This window comes from Manacus vitellinus, unplaced genomic scaffold (genome assembly GCF_001715985.3).
Source record: "Manacus vitellinus isolate BGI_N305 unplaced genomic scaffold, ASM171598v3 scaffold_46_pilon, whole genome shotgun sequence".
NCBI lineage: Eukaryota > Metazoa > Chordata > Aves > Passeriformes > Pipridae > Manacus > Manacus vitellinus.
Genome location: NW_021940578.1, coordinates 1450134 through 1470746, shown reverse-complemented (window position 1 = coordinate 1470746; position 20613 = coordinate 1450134).

The following is a 20613-nucleotide window of genomic DNA, read 5'->3' as shown; positions in this document are numbered from 1 at the left end:
ATGCAGCCTCCTCGTGGGGTTGCCAAGTGTGAGTGTGTTTTTTCTTGTCTGCAGTGTTGGGGTCTGGCCCTACCAGGCACCCTCAGAAAGCTGATTGTTTGCCACTGACTTGGGAAAGGGACACAAGTTGCCACCTCCATTCTAAGTCCCCCAGCACAAGTTATTCCTTAATATCAAAGCAGCAATAAACTGCTGCATGGAACTAAAGCACTTTGGTTAAAGCTCATAGGCATTACTCTTAAAAGAAATTCCTGCTCCTTTAGATGAGTTTGAAGAAAAAAAAAAAATAATAAATCTGGACAGTGACCAAGACTGGCAGCATAATTGACAGCAGGAACATTATCAGAATTATAGATCACTTGATTACAAGTGGCATTGGAGCCATAGTCTATCTCCTCCTCAGCATGACTCACAAATTCCCAAGTGAGCAGAGCCATTTCCAGAGTATCATTTCCCATCTGTCTCCAAACAAGGAGATCTTCCTCTCCCCATTTCTCCTCTGAGGCTGTTTGTTTTTTGTGGTCTGCAGTACAAAACCTGTATTTTCAAAGTACTTTTGACTCAAGCTATTGGGTGAGATTTAGAGCTTTGCTTAATGAGTTCCTTTGGTCTTCTAGTAGAAATTTCCAGTTCTCCCTTGCTAATATGAAATGTAAATGTTCCTCAGAAGCAAGAGGCTGTTGTGTGCTGTTTCCATTGCCACTTCAGACAGTCTGGGAGCTGGTGAGTGATAAATAATGCTGGTGAAACCGAGAGAGGTTTTGGCAATTTGGGATAAATAGAGAAGGGGATTAGAAACAAGTCCATCCCCTATATATAGAAATTGTTGCAAATGCCACGTTTGGTTTCATAAAGTCATATGGCACAGTCCCTATGAACCTGAAATCAAGAATTTGGGTTTAATAATGTCTCCTTCCTTGCATAAGGAATATTCAGTTACATCATTCAACAAAAATGCAGGGCTCTCTGGCATGTGCAGCTCCAGCTCAGGCTGCAAGGGGCGGGTGAGGAAAAGCTGACAAATGTTGAGTGTTCCTTTCAAGTGGGATGACTCTGTTCTGGGTGAAGGTGAACCCATCAGGCTGCCAGCAAGGTATTCCCAAGTCCTCTCTTCCTGACTGCCTTTTCCCCACTTTCCCCTTCCATTTTTGGCTGAGCCCTTTGCCAGAGGACTCGGTGGCATGTCAGGGTGTTCTGTGTGTGCTCTGTCCCTTGGGAAAAGGAATGTTGGCTCACCCCCGGAGGTGTGGGCTCACCCCTGTTCCATAGGACTGCACCAGACTCCTTTCATTTGGCTGCTCCCTGGCAGTGCAGTGACATGCCCGGGCGTGCAGGGGATCTGGGATGGGATTGCCCGGGAAAGGAGCCGCATTCCTCCAGGGAGCAGCGTGGCAGAGGGAACCGCAGCACACAGCTTGAAAGCAAAGCCCGGCTCTCACATTTAAATGCTCTGAAGTAGTTTCTTTCCTCTCCCATTTGGTAACACTTTGATCTTTTATCCATTGATCTGCTTCCTGATCAAACTGTTCAGGTTGAAGTGCCTCAGTTTGTGTTTCATCCCCGCTATCAGGGTGTCTGCTCTGGGAGGATATCAGAGCTTGTCTGAGTGCTGGTGGATGCCACACAAAACCTCCCTGAACAAAAGCAGGTCTTGTGGGGTTAAGCTTTAATACTGCAGTGATATAAAAATGGCTAGAGGATTGTTATGGCATACACAGCTTCTTTTGTCTGTAAGTGATATGTATCCTGCCTCTAGGGCCTAAGTCCCTTTTTTCCAAGGGAATACAGAACCTCACACAATAACACTCAGGTAGGGCTCTTAGCCTGAGCAGTCGGTTTAAATCTTGTTGGTGTGGTCTGAACAGATAGAGTTGCTCTCTTTTGGCTATTTGATGTCTGCTGTCAATGAGCAGTGCTGTTCTCAGAGCCAGAGTGCTTCCCAGTGTAACAAAGATCAGATATTTTCAGAGAATGTAACTGATATTTTCCATTAGACAATCTTCACAAGAAATTTTCCAGGGAAGCCAACTGAGCTCCTTTCATTTGCTTTAATAGGAAGTCTGGCCCCTGAATCTTGTTCTGAGATACCAGTTTGTATTTTTAAGGATTAATTGTGTGCTTTTCCATTGGCACATGGGGACATTCAGTTTGCTGATTTTTTTGTAACAATACAGGTATTCTGAACAGAGAAGGAGGGGAAGAAGGGAACTCTAAGGACCTGTAATAAGGTGTAAAAGGCAGGGCTGAGTGAAGAAAGAACATCTTTTGTATGAAAACAGATGTTCAGAGATCAGCTGCCTGAAGTAGCTTCACTTTCACAGCAGAAAAAAAAGAGTAAAGAACATGAATTTGATGTAACTCAAGGCAGTAAAATATTTAATGAGCCACAGAACCATAAAGCACTGCAGCTCATCTGCTTTCACTGAAATGGTGCCAGTCCATGCCAGCAGGAACATCCGTGCCCAGTCACTCTTCCTCACCCTCATGGATATGTTCTTTGGTGTATAATGAGTCACAGTGATTGAACTTCCAGCACAGGAAATGACCCTCCAAAAAACCCCTGAAGCAAAGAGGTGAGAGAGTCTGACCAAGTAACTACCCCCCAGTTCAGCTCTCTGAGAAGGACACGGGCTGATCTTGTATTAAAGCAGTTCCATCTGCCCTGGGAACTGTGGCTTCCTGCACTCACCTCGGGTTAAACACCCAGTGCACTCATGCCAGAAATGGCCCTCTGTGGCCAGTGGCTATGGAATTGGGGCTGGGAGCTGCCCAGAGCAGAGGATCCCTCCCGGGCTGTGGGGCAGTGCCTGTCAGCTGTACCCAGACCTGCCCAGAGCTGCAGTGCAGCAGCTCCACAAGTGCTGTCCAGTGCACTTTTGGCTTTTGCAGTGGACACAGCTGATTTAAATTCTGAGATGCCATCTAATATCTAGTTTTGGTTCTGTTTTAAAAAAACAACTCAGCTCTGTGTGAGTAAATGTATTTTTGGTGTTGATTCAAGGATTAGTTTAAAGGAAAAAAAAAACCCCACAAACATTTATTTGGGGATGTGCAAAATGAATACATGGAAATGTCTGAATTGCTTTTTTTCAGCCTAAAGCAGCATGTTTGCTCTGTATTCCTTTAACCAATTATATATGTGTCAGAGAATGCTGAAGGGGTACAATTACAGATGACAGCACATACAAGGGTATCTTTGATAATCTATTACCTCCAGTCAGTTTGTGAAATCTGCCCTAAGTTGATAATCTTGGTTTTGGTGACTCCAGAATAAACACATTCTTCACCAAATGAATGTCATCCTCTGATATGCCCAAAACTCTTTCAGAGCCACGGGGATGCCCCCCTGAGCTATTTGCCATTTAAATGTGGAAACAAATGATTTTACTGACACTGAATTCCTCCAGGACTAATATTGCTAAGCACTGCTGTGCCCTGGATGAGTTTCCATGCATTTGGCTCCACGTGTGGGTGTTACTTCACTGATTGACATGTTCCCTTTCAACAGAGGAGGTTTGGACAACACAGAGCATGGAGAAGGTGGGGCTTGGTGGAAAGATAATGGCAGGGAGGAGGTGACTTCCCAAAGAAGCTGAATGAGGGACCAAAGACAGGACGAGAGGTACAGCTTCAAACAGGCAGGTGCTCCACCAGGGATGTCTCTTACTCAGGGTTTGCTACAAATGTCTCAAACCCCCTCCTCTATTTCTGCTCACTGCAAATTAATAGTGAGCCTCATGGCCCTCTCTCTTTAAAATAATGTCAAACTGGATCTGTGCTTTCACAACACAACATGTTAGGGCAATGTTTCAGAGCTCAGCTTGTAATTACAAACTGAAGGAGACTCCCAGAGATTCAAACAGTTACCAGCACTAGGTAGGATCCCAGGTCTCTGTCTGGTGTTTTGGAGTGAGCCTTCTTTGACCTTCTTTCTCTGAGGAAGGTGCCTACTGAGAGTTTGGGAAAGCTGGGTCTCCTGTATCCAGTGGGCAGAAGATAGGTGGGAAAAGGGAAGGAGAATGCCAGGCAATGGCAGAGGATGCAGTGCAAAGACAGCAGGTAAGAGGAGAAAGGAGCTTTAGGGGTGAGAGATGAGTGAAGAAGCCAACATCACACAGAGCCCTCAGAGCTGTCCTTTGAGAATACAGCTGAGACAGTCACTTGTTATGCAGAATGGCTGGGTCAGGTGTATGTGTATCTGTTATATATATATTTGTGTGTGTATAAAACGAGCAGTTTGGCTTCTGGAGAAGCTGCTGCTGGAAGAGCAGAGGTTTCTGTGAAAATACTGGTGGGAGGGAAAGAAGAGTTCTGTCTGCTGGGGTCAGTCCATTGTAAGTCATCCAGCTGTGTTCCTCTAGTAAATATTGTATAATAAACACTTAAAGTAAGTTTCACTATTTACAAAAATTGTCTTCTCCAGGTTAGCAACATGCAGGAGGTGCTGGGAAGGTCCATGGAATGCTGGTGACTCCTGTGCTCCTGGGAAAGGCCATCGCATCCCTCCCGTCAGGGCTGAGCTCGGTGGTTCTTCCTCCACTCTGATACCACAAAGTCTGTTCAATGCATGGAATATGTGGCAGCAGGATTGAAGCAGGACAGTCTCCTGAATGTGGAATTCCAGGGAAGGCCCTCACTGTCCCTTCCAAAGCAAGCCGGCAACATCCTGAAATTGTTGCTTTTTCTGGGATATTTTGATTCCTCGCCTGACTCTCTGCAGATATCTGCCCTGAGCTACTTTGTTTGCTGGGAGCAGGCTCTGTGGCTGTGCTGCTCTGAGAGCTGGAGATGGCTCTGCCTTCTCCAAAACCTGCAGCAGGGGATTTGACACAGAGGGAAGAATCCACGCTCCACGACAGGAACTGCTTCCGTTTCCTCTCTGCAAACAGCCTCACGGGAGGTAAGTGGAAGGTTCCTGTTCCCTCATCTGAGTTTGGTACTGAGAGGAGATTCTTTTCTTTTCCTTCAAATTGACTTTTATTGCATTGAGATTTCATCTGGGACTTCTAGTTGTCTTTAAACTGGAAGGAATTGTGCTTGTGTGTTCCTCAATCCCTTTTTTCTGTGCGGTTGGTATGGTGACTAAAGTTTGTGTAAAGTGTGTTAAAAAGACAACTACTGCCCTGCACACTAAGGATATCTTGGAATCAATCTTTCTTCTGTCCTTGCTTGTGCACTGTGAGGTTTCAGTCACATGAAGGGACCCTCATCTGTAGAATTCCTAAAATTTGAAAAAAAAAGTAAATTAGTGTAGGATGAGACTGTCAAGAGATTGCAACTTTTTTCCTTGATTCTTTCAAGTGCTTCTGGAAAATCTTTCTTGCAGTTGATGAGACTGGGATTTACAGTGCCTGGGGTTGTGGCTCTGTGCCACGAGGTCTGAACTGAGCTGAGAGAGGCAGGGCCCAAAGAATAACTATTGTTGGCTGTTGCTCTTTTTTCAGTGTTGACAGCTCGGCAGAGGAAAATGAGCTCTTCTCTTAGGAAGCTCTGGAGATTACAGATGTGATTGTGCACATCAAGTGCAGACTGGAGATGGGTAGGAGGGAGGGAATTGTGTAACTGATGTCTGTGGCAGATGAATCTGTGCTATGGGAGAGATCTGAGAGAGAAGGAGCTGGTTTTTTGCATTTAAAATAAAAAAAAAGAGGTGATTTAGCTCAATATTTAAATCAGAACTTCATTTATTCAACATAGGACTCATTTGCTGTAAATGCATTTCATTTACTGCTTACAGTCATGAAGTAGACAACACTAAAAGTTTTGGCTCACAGGAACTAACTTGGTAGTCTTGGTTAAATTTCCAGCAATTGTGAGATCAGTTTAGCTTTCTGCTGGCTTCCAGTTTGGGCTGATAAGTATATTTTTTACTAGCTGAATATATCCATGTGTATCTTTAATACAGGTGTATTAAAAATAGCCTGTCAATGGAATATAATCCATGATTAACTGTCATTACACTTCTTCTTATCTTTCTTATATGTTCAGTAATATTATTTTTTTCCCTGGTGGAGGTAGCCATCATGTTTTATCATTGTCTGAACATGCTTCTTTCCATAAATCGATTTGCAAGAGGTTTGAAAAAGGGAAGTGCAGAAATGTGGAGGTGCAATAGGAGGATTCCATCCCTGGCACTGCAGCAGTGAGATGGTGTGTCCCAGTTGGTGCTGTATCACCCAGGCTGGCTTTCAGGGAACTCATTTTCTGTCTGTGGTTTGTTGGCTCTGTAACTGTGCATTCCATACTCCTGGACATAAAGCTCTGCCAGTGTGCAAACCTGGGACAAAGTGCAAAGAAACCAGGAATAGCTGGAGGGAGAGAAAGTCTGCATTGTGCACAGGCAGCACTTCCAGCATTCCAATGCCAGTGGGGCTGGACCTGAACAAAAGCTGGTGTGGGCTCAGGAATCCCTTTGCAGGCTGGGTCAGAGCACCCACTCGAGCTTGGCCTCACCCCCTCTTTAACTCTTTCCAGGACTGGTTTGAGTGCAGGCACAGCTCTGATTTCCCTCCTTTGCACTGGAACCAATGCTGAGCAACCTGCCCAGACTGACCTGGCCCTGCTGAGCTGCTGCTGGGGCAGCTGGGCCCTCACAAATAACAGTCCAGCCCAGCCTCCCACATGGGATGCTTTCCTTTGCTTGTTTGGGTGAGTTTACCTGCAGGAAAACTTAGGAAAGGATGGAGCTGGAGAGTAAAATCACTGCTTGGAGCAAATCCAGTGCAGTTAAATAAAAGCTTCTCAATTGATCATTTGGCCCCAGAGTTTTGTAGCTACCTGCAATCTACTTCTGTACTTACTCCTCTTAGATGGCTTGGAACTCTTGGCACTCTTGTGCAGCTTTGAGGTGTTTTATCAGTTGAGACAGTTTTCAAAACTTCTTGCCTTTCTATTTTTTTTGGAGTAAAAACTTCTCTTGTCTGCGTAGGTTGTATATGGATGAGGCAGAAGATTGCTATGTAAAAAGGAAATCTGAGTGGAATGCAATTAACTTTTACATAATTTGATTATATATAATGTCATTAAACGTTATTACAGCAGCATTGGGAGAGTCCAGAATCCAGGAGGTATATGGCAAATTCGGTAATCCTCTATTTTTCAAATACGCTCTGACATGTCTAGACTCACTCTTCCCTTGTAATCTGATGAAAGAGTGCTGTGCACAGACATGCAAAATCCTGTTTGCTCAGATATGTGGTACCAGATTAGCCTGGAGAAGGGCTGGAGCTGGCCCTCAGCTGGGGCTGGAACATCTGCCTGCCCAGGAGAGCTGCTGCCCTGGCAGGGCTGGCACTGGGGGACCTGCAAAGGTCCTGCCAGCCCAAACCTGGGACAGGCTGAGCTGAGGAACAGGCACCCAGGGGATGTTACTGAACTGGCACCAGCTGTCTGAAAGTCACTTGAATTCAAGTGAGATTTCTGTGAAACTGCCCATCAGTTAAAATAAAGTGTGACCTGATACTGTGGCTCTACCAGTTCTGCTTGTAGGAGTGAGTGAGTGAAGAACAGCACCTGCTTTGGGTTTGGGTTTTGGTGGTGAGTTTGAATCCAATCTGAACGGGCTGTTTATCCCTTTGGTGTTTGAACTTTCAGTTCCCCTCGATTTGTTACAGTGGGTGCTACAAAACTGTGGCACCGAGTCCTGAAGTTTTTGCACAGTCTCCACTTAGTTCTGTGTTTTCCACACCTTTTCTGCTCCCTGAGTGGAGGGTAAGGCTGTAGTGGAACAAGCACTGCCAGCTGCTGTTTGTCCTCCTTTTCGCTGCAGAGGCAGAAATGCACAAGTGAGGTTTGCAGAATGCACCATTGTTCCCTTGTTGGCAATGTCAGCTTATACTAATTTATGTTAATGAGCCCACAGACTGTTGTAACAGAGATACAAGTCTAAGGATACAATCCTGGGCTGCTCAGCAGACCCACATTCTGGTTCTGATTCTGTTACTGACTTCTTGTTTGGCTGCCTTTGTAACTTCACCCTTCTGTTGTCTCTTATTTTGATTATAAACGGGAACTGCACAACAGACACTTCCCAGCTGTGTTTGGGTCTTTATTACCTATTCTGAAATACAAATAATAATAATAATAATGTTCAACCTCAGCCATACAGAACTGAAATAATTATGGTAAGGTCTGCTGAGCTTTGGTGTCTTGTCTTTCAGCTGATGTGACTCATATATTCCTGTTTTCTGGCATTGAGGAATGTATATTTGTTTCCTTAATGAGATTAGTTTGAATCAAATGAGCTTTTTATGCTTTGCCATTTAGCCCAAATAGACTCAACAGGCAATGAAAATCTATAGGGCTTTCTAGGTTAATTTCTTCCTTAGTTTTGTTTGGTTGGGGGTTTTGTTGGCCTGTTTTTTTTAGTGAAGTGTATTGTAATGTAGTTTTTGGAGGCTCTGTGCCAAGATGCCTGAAGGTGTTTAGTCTCCTAACTCCTAGGGGGGCACAGACATTCCCAGTGCAATCTGTTGGAGGGCAGGAGCCTGCTGCTGAATTGACACCTGCAATGGGGCACTTTGTCTGCAGATCACACAGCCTTTGGCCCTGGAGAGGGATTTTGGTTTAGAGTCATGAAGTACTGACAGCCACCTGTCTTTATCTTCGTGGAGTTTTGTTGGGATAACTGTGTGGAAGGTTGTGAATCTGTGGATCTGTCCTTCAGACACTGCTTTGGTCGTGCTCCACTGGCAGTGGGAATGTTGCAGTTGGGCCTCACCTTTCTTTGCTCTGTGCTGGTCAATCGTGAGACTGTAATAAAAAGGGGAGTGTTACCTGCATACTCAGTTTATAAGGCAGCTCTGCTGCTGTGGTAAAAGTTAACTATGAAAACGAGATAACAGGCACTGACTGGACTCTGTTGCAGAATCGGTGTTTTTTCTGGATTAGAAACCAGATCACCTGTTACCTTCTGTTTCTTCTTCCACCTCCAGCAAAATCTCCCCCCTCGAGCGTTCCCGCTGTCCCCCTCACGCATCTGTTGCTGCCTGCGCAGGCTGTGGGATCGCGCTGTGGGATCGCGCTGTGGGATCGCGCTGTGGGATCGCGCCGTGGGCAGCGGCACAAAGGCAGCCGGAGGAGCAGCCCGTGGGCACTCGCGGTCCCAGCCCGGGCTGCCGCTCGTCCCTGCGCTGTGTCTCTGTTGCCATCTGCTGGGGGAGCCTGTGCTCCGAACCGCCCCTGCCTCTGCCCCAGCCTCGGCGGGGCTGCAAAGGTCCCCCTGCCTCGGAACCCGCTCTCTGGGTGATGCTATTCCTGCCGGCACTCGCGGGGTTCTACCCAGAGGAGCAGCTCCTGTGTTCCCTCAAAACCGCTGCGAGGCAGAATAGAAGTTCTTCACAGGTGGATCTGGTATCAGGGAAGTTACATTTCTTTATGGTTTGAGTCTTTGAAAGTAGTGAAATACATAAAAGCAGTGCTCACTCAGGTGGTTGGAATAAGTACAGTACGTTTAGAGGTGGTAAACTAAGCTCTGGATCGACTGAACCAGTGCTGGAACAATTAAAAATAAAGCCTTTCTAATGCTGCGAGGGGACAAATATGTGCCTTTATTCATTCAGACGGGCCCTCAGCCCGTGTGTTGTCAGAGGTGGGAGGGGAGCAATTCCAGTCTCCTCAAGGGAGTGCAGCTATCCTGGCATTATCTGTGGGCAGCTCTGGAGACACTGCCACGAGCTGTGAATGAGCCTGTCAGTCAGAGCTGCTCAGGAGATGCTGCTCTGGGAGGCACCCTAAGCACAGCTCAGTCTCTCCCTCTTTCTCACAGGTAAATTATTTGTATCTGCTGATAGTTGTGGTAAAACTAACCCCCCAAAAGTCACTGAATGCAAATACAGGTGACTCTCAGCCTGTGGGTCCTACAGCCTGCACTGTTACAGGCTGGCTTGGATTTGCACTGGCAGTTGGGCACAGAGTGTTTTAAAACCCAAACCATCCCTGGCTGTGATACTGTGAAACCTGCCTGGCTCCCAGGATTGCTCAGCTCCCCAAGCATTTCAGTGCCCTTCATCTCCCAGCACTTTTCTGTTTATCTCCACATCAGACTCTTATCTGTCAGTTCGATCCGAGGTTAAAGGCTTCATCAGGGAGAGGAATGCTTTGTTTCTCCAGAGAACAAATAACTACAGTTGTCTTCTGAAGCAAATCACAGTGGTTTTATACAGCTATCAAACTGTGAGGAGCTGCCTGATGGGTGGCTGCTGCCTTGTCCCAGGCAAATCCAGGATTCTTCACTGGCTCTAGGGTGAGGAAATGAGAATGCTCTTAGCTCATGACCATGAGGTCAACCTGTGAAGAGAAGCTGTTCTATTACAGACCTTCTATGCTGAAAAAGCTCTGCACAAAACAGAAGAGCTGTGAAGAGTTTAGACAAGAGTCAATGAGATCATTTTTGGCAGTATCAGAACCATGATATTTCCCTAAAGTAATAATCTTTTCCCTCCTGAAATGCTGAAGTTCCAGGCAATTGGCTCAGTGAAGAAGACAAAAGATTTTAAACCTGTTTAGAGACTGTTGTAATCCCCTTAAAACTGCTGTATCTCCTACTGAGCTGAAAGGGGGGGTGTCTATTCCCACCTGGCCAGCAGGGTCTGTGATTGCATCTAAGGAAGAGGAAACTCCAGGGCTGTGTCACAGTGAATGAACTGTGTGTTCACATATGCAGGTACTTGGAATGTGTGAGACCATTAGTGAAAGTCAGAGGAAAATTGTTCCAAGAAAGTGTCCTCCAGCGCCAGGCAAGTCTTTGTAAGAGTGGCAGATGTAGGAGCTGGGTTGCTATCAAGATAATGCTTAAAAATCCAGAGATGAAGCTTAATGAAAGTTCAAAATGCTCATTTGCCAGAATGAAATATGAAAATATAAATAGAAATATGTTAGAAGCCCTGGCATTCAGATCCACGATTGCAGAACAGGTTTTGTTCTCATTTACTAGCAGAAATAAGGAATAGATGGATGACAAAGTACTGTTTGAAGGAGGGGGGATAAAAAGATCTGTGCTTTAGCCAGCATGCTGTCCTTCAGAGGAAAATGGTTAATGAGGAGAATCTAGTTCATTTGATTCATTTTTCTCATGGAGCTCTAAGTAAAAAGTTGCATCAGAGAAGTTTTACTGTGGGCAGGGATTAAAAAGTTAAAACTCTCAAGAGATGCAAATATCTACAGTGTTTATAAATATATATATATATAGTAGTTCTCCCAGGAAAAAACTAAACCTGTGGAAAGCTTTGCAGTCCTGGAGCTGGCTCTGGGGTGTTGTTACTCAACTGTGCTGCTTTATTAGAACAGGGGATTGAGGAAGTGCAGCAGGATGGTCCATTTTTACCTGCCTGTAAATTCCCATCAAAGGAATGCTCAGGATTCTCTTCTGCTGCCTTGAAGATCCAAGTGTCTGGGGGGGAAGGGGATGTGACAGGAGCACCCACATTTCATTTTTCTAGCAGCAGTGCATTTGTGTTCTTTGCAAATAATTTAGTTCAGTTTTGGATGTTCAGGGTCAGAGGCTCTAAAAAGAAGTGAGCATTAGTTGGTGGAGAATAAATCTCTGTTAGAGATCTCTATGAGTTTTAGAAGCTGTTAGTGACTGGGCAACACAGTAGACTTAAAAAGTTCACAGGATTTGTGGTCCAGAGTCACCCTGGCATATTTGAAAAGGTGTGGTTGTAGGAAATCACGGCTGTGGCAGTGTCTGACTGTGGTTCCTTGTCAAGCACTGGAAGAGAAAAGCAAAGAAAACCTTAAAAGCAGGAAAAGAGCATTAAACAGCTGTCATAAAGAATTCCCTGCTGACACATTTCAGTGTCAACTGGCACGAGAGATCCCAGGAAGGAGATGTCAGTCAGGGAAGAGTTAATTGTTCCAGCACAAAGTAGTTTTGATCAAATCCTACCTCTTCTCTCCCCCGCTGCCTCGGTGTTGTGCTCAGTGAAGGAGCTTGTACCATCACAGCACTGACAGTGACTCCTCAGTGACTGAGCTAATAAATGGGATGAAACTTCGACTGCCTTCTCACACGAACACACAGAGGGACTTGCAGAAGAGGGAGCAAGACGGAGGGAAAATGCAGAGTATGTTTACATTCTAACACAGGCAATTGAGAAAAATACTCTTATTTCTCCAAGACGATGGATTTAGGAAGCCCATCGCAGAAGCACAGTAGGTGGATTTACTCTTTTTATTGCATACACTGGAATTTTAGCTAGAGGATGAATTGCACTCGTGCTTGTGGGCTGTGTTGTTGTTTAGTAGTACTTTGATACCATCACATTACTCTTCCTTTTTTCTCACTTGCTCAGAGATATTTAGCTGTTTGACCCTGTTTGTAAGAGGGTAATATTTTTCAGATCTTATCAGCACACTGTCATTCCAAAAGCTCTTTTATCTTTAGGAAGGCGTGTTTTATTAATTATGGCCATAGTATCTAGATGAGTATGAAGACTGTTAAGTAAATGAAAATCCACCCCACTTCCAGCAAAGGAAACGTGCACTGCTCCAGAGGAACGGGAATGCTGAGGACACAGCAATTCCCAGCTGTTTACTCCCGGCAGTTCCAGCAGCTGCAGACATTGCATGTGAGTGTGCCTGGCAAAGTTTGCTGATGGAGGAAAGGAAGGATGGCTTTTAATAAGAGGCTGCAGCAGAGTGCCCTGTGCTGGCCTCTCCCCATCCCTCCCTAACACCATCCCTCACTGCTGCCTGGAGCAGGCACATGGGCTGGGCTACCTGTGCTCTCAGGGGTTACAGGAGTTCTGCTGAGCAGACTGTGCACTCACTCTTATCTTTGCCTGTGGTGCACAGTTCATCAAGGCCATTAACATGTGTAGATGTCAGATATTCTGCAGTGGGGTGTGTGTTTCTGGGGCTCTGTGTGTTTGCCAGCTCACGCCTGTGCAGAGGGGGGTGTTCTCGTGCCTGTCTGTCGGAGGCTCACATCCCCAGGGAGGGTTGTAACACTTCAGCTCTCCCGTGTGATGAGCGCTTCTGAGGAGATAATTAATCAGGCAAATGACTGACAAGTAAATTACACAGGCAATGCATCTCCCTGTAGAAGCACCTGCAGGCACTCAGGTGCTGTGCAAGCAGGTCTGCAGTTCTATTCTTGCATTTTTCTTCTCTCCGTGGGCTTTATATAACCTTCCCCACTCATCTCACATGCACTTGCACAGTCCTACTGGGATGATTAATCCTCCTCGGGAAGAGCTTTTTTAATAGTGCAATACCCGATATTAGATTCAAGCTTCTTACAGGCTGGGTAGGGATAAAGTCTGGATTCTGTGCACTGGGAATCGTGGTCATGCCATCCCATAAATGAAGTTGTGGTGTGGCAGCGACTTTGCCGATGCCTGTGACAGGCAGTGGGTGCTGGGTCCTTGCTGGCTGTGCAGCCCCCGGCTCTCCTTCCCTGGGGCTCAGGGCAGTGGCTGGGCTGGGAACTTTGCTGGGCACCGCTCAGGGCAAGGCAGGGCTGACTGCGGGCACCACCCGAGCTGGGCACGGCTCCCTCCTCGGGCAGAGCAAGGCTTGGCTTAATGCTCAGTTCTTAGTGTGAGGAGCTGTGCAGGTCCCGCGCTCCCTCTCCACCGGGGAAGGTGCATATTCGGAGATTTGGGGACGAGACAGCGCAGTCCCAGGCTGAGCTTCCCCCGCCACGCGCGGTCCGAGCGCCCGCAGCGCATCCCGCGGGATGCATCCCGCATCCCCCCCAGCGCGGGGGGCTGGCCCTGTGCCCTCCTCAGCACCAGCGCTGCCTCCAGCTCTGCCTCCCCAGCACACCGCGGGTTTCCAGCTCGAGATCCAGCAGCGTTCGAGGGCACGTTCCCGCTCCGGAGCCTGTGATCACAAGCTGCTCATAAACTTAGAGACTCCTTTCAGCAGCCCTTCGTCTTTTTTTCACATTTGCAGGCTTTGTATTTTCAAACTGCATCAGTTCTTGTGAACCAGAACTCTGTTGGCAGGAATTAACGGTGTATTTCTGGTGAAAATTATCAATTCACTGGTGACCTTCACTCACTCCCAGCTCAGCCTGACACAAGGTAGTGAAGACCTTTGGTACTCATGTTCTTCTAGCAAGTTTTTCATCTGGGCTTTCATTCTTTCCCTGCATTTCTGGGCCAGCTTTCATGCCATGTCCCTGCCGTTTGGCCATTCATGTTCCTAAGAGGTTGGTTCTAACCCTTTTAAAAATAAACCCCAGCTGAGGTCAAGCCTGGCAGCACAGCTTTGATGCTTGCTGCTGGAGCACAGGATTCAAAGTTGAGTCCCCCACAGTTCTCTCCTCCCAGCGCAGTCTCTTCATTTATTCATCCATTATTAACTGGTGATTTGAGTACCAGATGCGTTTGGGGGGCATCCATAATTCATCACCGAGAAGGAACAAACCGTGGCCTGTGGACAGTGAGGACTGAGCTAAATCCAGTGGGTGTTGGGGGCAGGGATTTCCCTTAAAGAGAGAGCAGTACCAGGGCACTGGCCACCTGTAAGCTCGGCTTTTAGTAAGGATTTGGATCCTGGGAATTCCTGAGGGCTGTGCCTGAACAGGAGAGGGCAAACCTAAGGTGGGTCTGGGTGTCAGTCTGAGAACACTGAGGCTGCTGCTGGCAGGTTTTGGTGCTCAGACTGCCTGATCAAATCAGCTGAATTCTGTGCTCTCATTTCATCAGCAGGGAATGGCTGAGAGGGGTGACAGCAGTTGGAATTTGGCAGTGATGAGCAGAGAGATGTGTAGGGACTTGACTTGCAGCAAGTTCCTGTGCTGAGCATGAGCTGCATCAGCTGGGTGCTATTTGTGGGACAGCCCTGGTGCTTGGGATGTGACAAGGCCTGAACTTGTGTCTGCTGAACCCTCTTTTTAGCTCTCCTGGATTTTGGATCAGGTTTATGCGATTTTTCTTTCTGCAGGCAGGAAGTACTTGAAAAGCCCATCTTTTAACTGCAAGACTCAAAACTTTATAGCAAACACCTAAACTAGAGATGGCTCAAGTAACTTGAATGAAATCCCTTACTTTGGATCTGTGGGGTTGCACTAAATGGAAAATGTTTCATAAAATTGCATTTTTTTGGGGGTTGTTTTTCATGTCAGATTAAAATATAATATTCCCCCAGATGTTCACAGAAACCTGTTTCTTCCATTTGGGAGAAAAATGTGCAGATTTTTTGGTTGTTTTGAAACACCTCATGTCATTTAAGGTTATGTGTGCTAGTAATCTGTACTCCATGCTACTAGGTGCATCTCATCTATAGTGTATATATATGAAATATATATTATATACTACCTCAGGAGTAATATTTACTATACACTAACTCGTGTGCTTTTTCAGTCAGTAACTATTTCAATGAAACAAAACATTCTGATCCAAAATACATGTATTATTTTGGGAACTTTCCTTTGTGGAAGTACTGAAAGAAAACCTTTCCAATTCTTTTCACTGTTCTCTGCTGCAAAGCCGTCCACTGATGTTTCTGGCACCTGAAAGAAATCTGAGCAAATATAGCTCTTACAAGACACAAACCGAGACTTGTAACTGGGGTAGAATAAATATAATCACTGAAAGAAAGACAGGGAGTTTTGGACCCAAACCTTCCAGTCCCATCTGCTTTAATGCCGCCTGTGCTGGTCTGTGTTTGTCAGGCTGACTCTCTGGTTCCTCGAGGAGGAGAAGCAAAGGGAGGCTTTGGCACATTTGCTGCTCCTTGGAGAGGAGCTGGAGTTTCAGCCCCGAGTCTCTCCCATCTCACTGCAGGCCCATCTGGGAGGGAGCAGCGTTCTGGTGGAGGTTTTGCAGCACAGCTCTGTCCCACTGCTGGTGTTTTAGAGCAGAACACTTCACTGGTGGCACTGGAGGAACCGAGGCACCATCAGTCCTTTGGGTGATGCATTTTATTAGTGACTAGCACAGATCAACACATCCCTTCTGGTTGTGTTCTCAGGGTGGTGTGTGACCACAACAACGTGTCACTGCAGTTCTGCTCTGGAATTAGCACAGTCCTGAGGGGAGGGAAACACTGCCCATGGAGGTGCAGCCCTCCCAGTGCCTGTCTGGGAGCACAGTGGGAGTGACCTGTGAAGGGGATGGGTCTGGGCCTTCCCAGGCTCCTGTGGAAGGTGCCATGGAGCTGCCTATGGATGACAGGGCAAAGGAATGCAATTGCTTTCTCTAATAAATGGGCTTTGTATTTTTTGTAGTAGTCTCTGACTGCCAGCTGGGAGGAGGGGGAAGGGAAGGTGAGCTGGCTCCCAGGTATGAAGCAGAGCTCAGGATTTTAGCTGTGTAACGCAGTTTCAGTTCCACATCTCTCTGCATCTTGCAGAGGAACCTAATTTTTTTAAATCTCCACAGGCTTCTCGGAGACAGAAGATGCTAATTTTAGAAATGTGGCAGCTCGTCTTCTTCCCCACCCCCTTCCATTTGCTGCCAGAATGCTTAACAATCCAGTAAACAAGCTGTAGGAAAAAGGGGAATAACCTCAAGAGCTGAGGGTGGTGGCCTCTTGTCAGTGGCATTTTTGGGGCAGGACTTGCCCCCTGCCCGTGGGTCTCGAGTTGGGGGCCAGTTTAAAAATAGCAGAGTAACAGTTGAACTGACAGCGAAAAGGAGTATTTAAAGGTGCAGTGATCGTGGCTGGCAGTCCCTCCACTGACCTGATTAATTCTGCACCAGTACTCAGGATAGTCTAAATTAAAGCATTGCGTAAGAACCGTGCTGGGAAGTAAAGGAACAAGCCCAAAATTTTCCAGCGGAGCTTGGATATGTCTTGGTGGGTGTTTGTGCCAAAAACCTGAGGCGGGAATTGCACCTTTCTCACAGGGAGTTCATCAGAATTACAACATGTGAAGTACACTGGAACAACTTCTGATTTGAGATACCTTTGCACGGTGCAAAAAGGTGTTGCTGCACCTGAATAAGAACCCAGAGCCCAAATCAGTGCAGACAGTGAGCCATAATTCCCACACTGTGCTGCTCTCCTCGTGTGGCTGCACCTTTATCCTCTGCTCCCACCTCGTGTGTGAGAGCAAAGTTTGGAAAACGTCCATCCAAACTCAAGTGTATCAGGGTTGCAGCTCTCTGAATATCAGGCCTTATGGGTTTGTCCTCACTTTTGCCACAGGTGGAGTGGTCTGAGTGTGTTTGGTGGAATTTTCATGATGGGACTATTTATTTAAGAACTTCCCATGCAAAGCACCCAAAATCACTTTGGCTTACAAAGGCCTGGCACTTTTGGAAGCCTTTTGTTGTAACTGCTCTTGTGGGCACTTGAAGCCGTGTGTGCAGAGATATGTAGGAAAACATTTAAAATTAGGCATTTGTTGCTACTTCAGAGCATCTCTGTGACTAAAGGTTTTCTGTCAGACCTACACAACACACACGTGTGTGTTCAGTTTAGAAAACTGGCTATTTTTAAAGTAGGAAATGTGAGGCAGTGAAGTGTTCATTACATTCAGAACACGTGGATAATAAATCTGCTTAAATTTAACATGCATCCTAATTTTGAAACACCCTCGAGTGTCTGGAAAGTTTAACAAAGCATGAATGCCTCATCTCCTTCGTGCCTGCACAGAGCAATGCATTTATCCTTCCCAATTTATTTGGAACAATGGAGCAGAGTGCAGCACAGCTGCTTCTTGTGGCCGCAGCCATATGTGTCTGCTATTGCTAATTAGTAATCGATTCCCCCTCGCCCTGCCCTCTCCGTGTCTGAGAGCTGTGTCTGTGCTCAGGAATCCGTGTCCCAGCTGAGACTGAATGAATTGTGAGTTTTGATGTCGGGGAGAGAATTAGCTCAGGAGATTTTGTCATACGTGTCAGATGTTCTGAGTGCTGTCTGCTGAAAAATGAAATGATTAACTCGTTTCTTTGCTCCCTTCCCATCCTTGGGTGTCTCTCGTCCCCAGCACACACCAAAGATGCAATTTCCTGAGGAGCAGGTTCTTACCTGTTTCCAAGGACAGTTTATACAGTTCAGGCAGCTGTGATTCTCTGCTGGTTGTGGTTGTCTTGTGCCTTTTGCACAGCTCTCCCTCAGTGCTGACACGGCTTCTTGGAGGCACCAGAGCTCTGCAGACAAGGGGCTGTAGGGCAGAACCTGTCAGAAGCACAGAGCAGGGAGTGTGAGAGTGCTCCTTCCACTGCCAACAGCAGAGACATGGAATAAAGGAACTGTGCTGGGCTGCACTCAGGCAGGAGTAGTGATGCATTTCTGGTTTTAAGGGGAGAAAAAAGACTGTGTGGAGAAATAAAGGGGTCTGAGGTGACTTAACACTGATCTCCGAGGGCCTGTCTCTGTTACTTGGATGCCTCTGTGATAACCAGGCCACTGCAGGTTTGGCACCTCACTGGAGGAGTTGGCAAAACTAAGTGGAAGAGACAGGGAAAGTGTTGGGAGGTGGGAACAGCAGTGACAAGGAAGGGAAATGATCCTCAGGATCACAGCTCCTTCCTGGGATACCTGTAAGATCTGCCTGGTTCCCAGGGGCAGGCAGGTGTTTGCCTGAGGACTCTGGTTGTACAGACCTCCTGCATTTTGGGGGAGCAGTGGCTGGAGGTGAGGCCTCGGCAGAGCCACAGTCACTGTCCCAGGCGGGGTTTGCTTTGTGTCCAGGCTGGTTGTGGTTTGTTAGACATTTAAAGGTGCAGCAGAGAGAGCAGCTGTCCAGCCAGGGATAACACAGCATTTCCCTTGTCACCTGTAAAACCTGGAGGGACAAAGGGGAGCAGCAAAACAAGGGCTTTTTTTTCCACATCTTCCCTTTAACGATCTGCAAAGAAGCAGCGCGAATTCCAGCAGCAAACATATGTCTGTCAGCAGCTGTCGCTGCAGCAGCTGCAGATTTTATCACCTGCAGACAATGTAAACTACTTACTGAAGTGTTTATGCTTAAACAAAGTGGCCCAGACAATACTGTCTCTCTCATTTTCACATTCTTAGTCAGAAGTTTACAAACACGTTGGAAACTTGTTTATAAAGCACCACAGGAAATAGAAATGCAGCATAAAGGCTCATGGTGTCTGTGGGGCTGGGGTTGTGGCACTGGGGGATGTTCTTGTCACTGAAGTGGTTGAGAACTCAGGACTAGTTCAGTGAGTGGGCAGTTGAGCTTTAGTTCTAAAGGCTTTCTAAGACCCCAAAATCTATTTGAAACTGTCTTTCCCTTCTTTCTTCGTTGCCTTCCCCCCTTCTCTGCTAGACACAAGCATCTTCCCGTCTTATGTAATACAGATTTGCTGGGAAGAATGTGTGTTCCCTGAAAACCTTGAACAACCAGAATGGGCCTTCACAGAAAACATGACACCAAAACACTTAAGTTCTTCCAATCTCTGAATTAGAAAAAGATCTAAGACTGAAATAATAAAGAATGCATGTTGTCTGTTCAGAAATGCCGTGGTGAAAAAATTACCCAGCACCACAGCATCTCATTGCACACAAGGGCACAGAACTTACTTATGCACAGCATCTTCCTGGGGTGTGCAGCACATCCAGTGCCAGTCACTCTGCCCCCTGTTTGAGCTGAAACTGGAGAAGGTGTCACTTGCAAGCTGTGAGAGTTCTGATAGCAACCTTCAAGGAAATTGTTGTTTTGGTTGAACAGACTGTCGGTGGTTGGTTTTACTGTTTCTACCCCACAAAGATAATTTTATTTGGAGAAGCCTGTCTTGTACACAGTGTGCTGGGCTTCTCCTCTTCTCTGCAGAAGGCACATGTGAAGGTAGCCTGGGCAACTGGGGAGAATTTCAAACTGCAGAAAAGAAGAGGAAACTGTTTCTGCACTAGACTGTGCATCCCCATGGCATCATCTGGTGCAGGACCGGAAATCCATCCTTCTGCTGGATGTTGTGGAATTACTGTCAGCTCAGGACCGAATGGATGGAAGGATCTTGTAGTTTTCTAATCTGGTTGTGTTAGTCTTGGTAACTGTCTGTAAACATTTGGCAATCAAACCTTAATTTGAAACTTCCCAACTCTTCATATGTTAAAAGAATGGTGATTTTGTTCTGTGTCTTGCCACCTGCTGTTCTCTTCTGTGGCAAAGTACATTGGTAACTATGGGAACAAAAACTTAAGAACAGACACCCACATGTGTTGAAGTTGATTTATAGAAGGTCTTGAAGTGATGCCACGGATTGTGAGACGGGGAACTATCTGGTTGGAGTTTGATGGCTTTCAGTGAGGGCTCAGGGTCTGGCTTTCCCGAGTTGTTCACAACATCCCTGGTGCTGTGGATGTTCCACTCCCCACTTTGTCTCCCCTGTGCTGGAACGTGCCTGTGCTGCAGTTCCCATTTGTCCCCAGCAGTGCTAACACTCCTCCCTTGGGCTGGGCAACAAGATGTGCTGTTTCCATCAGGAAACAGAGTGTGATCAAATGTGGCAGCTGGAGCCTTGGGATGAAGGATGTGTGTGTAGGTGAGTGTGTAGTTAGGTGACAATGCAGCCCCAGAGTGTGTGGCACTGTCACCAGGCAGAGCTGGGGGAGCAGTTGGAGCTTAGGGAGTTTGTGCTCCTGCTCTGGAAGTGCTCCATTCCTTCCCAGTGGGATGGTGCTGTGGCAGTGGGCTGTGAGGGACCTGTGTCCTCTCTGGACTGGGGATCTGGAGCTGCCAGTGGGTCACACCATGGGATG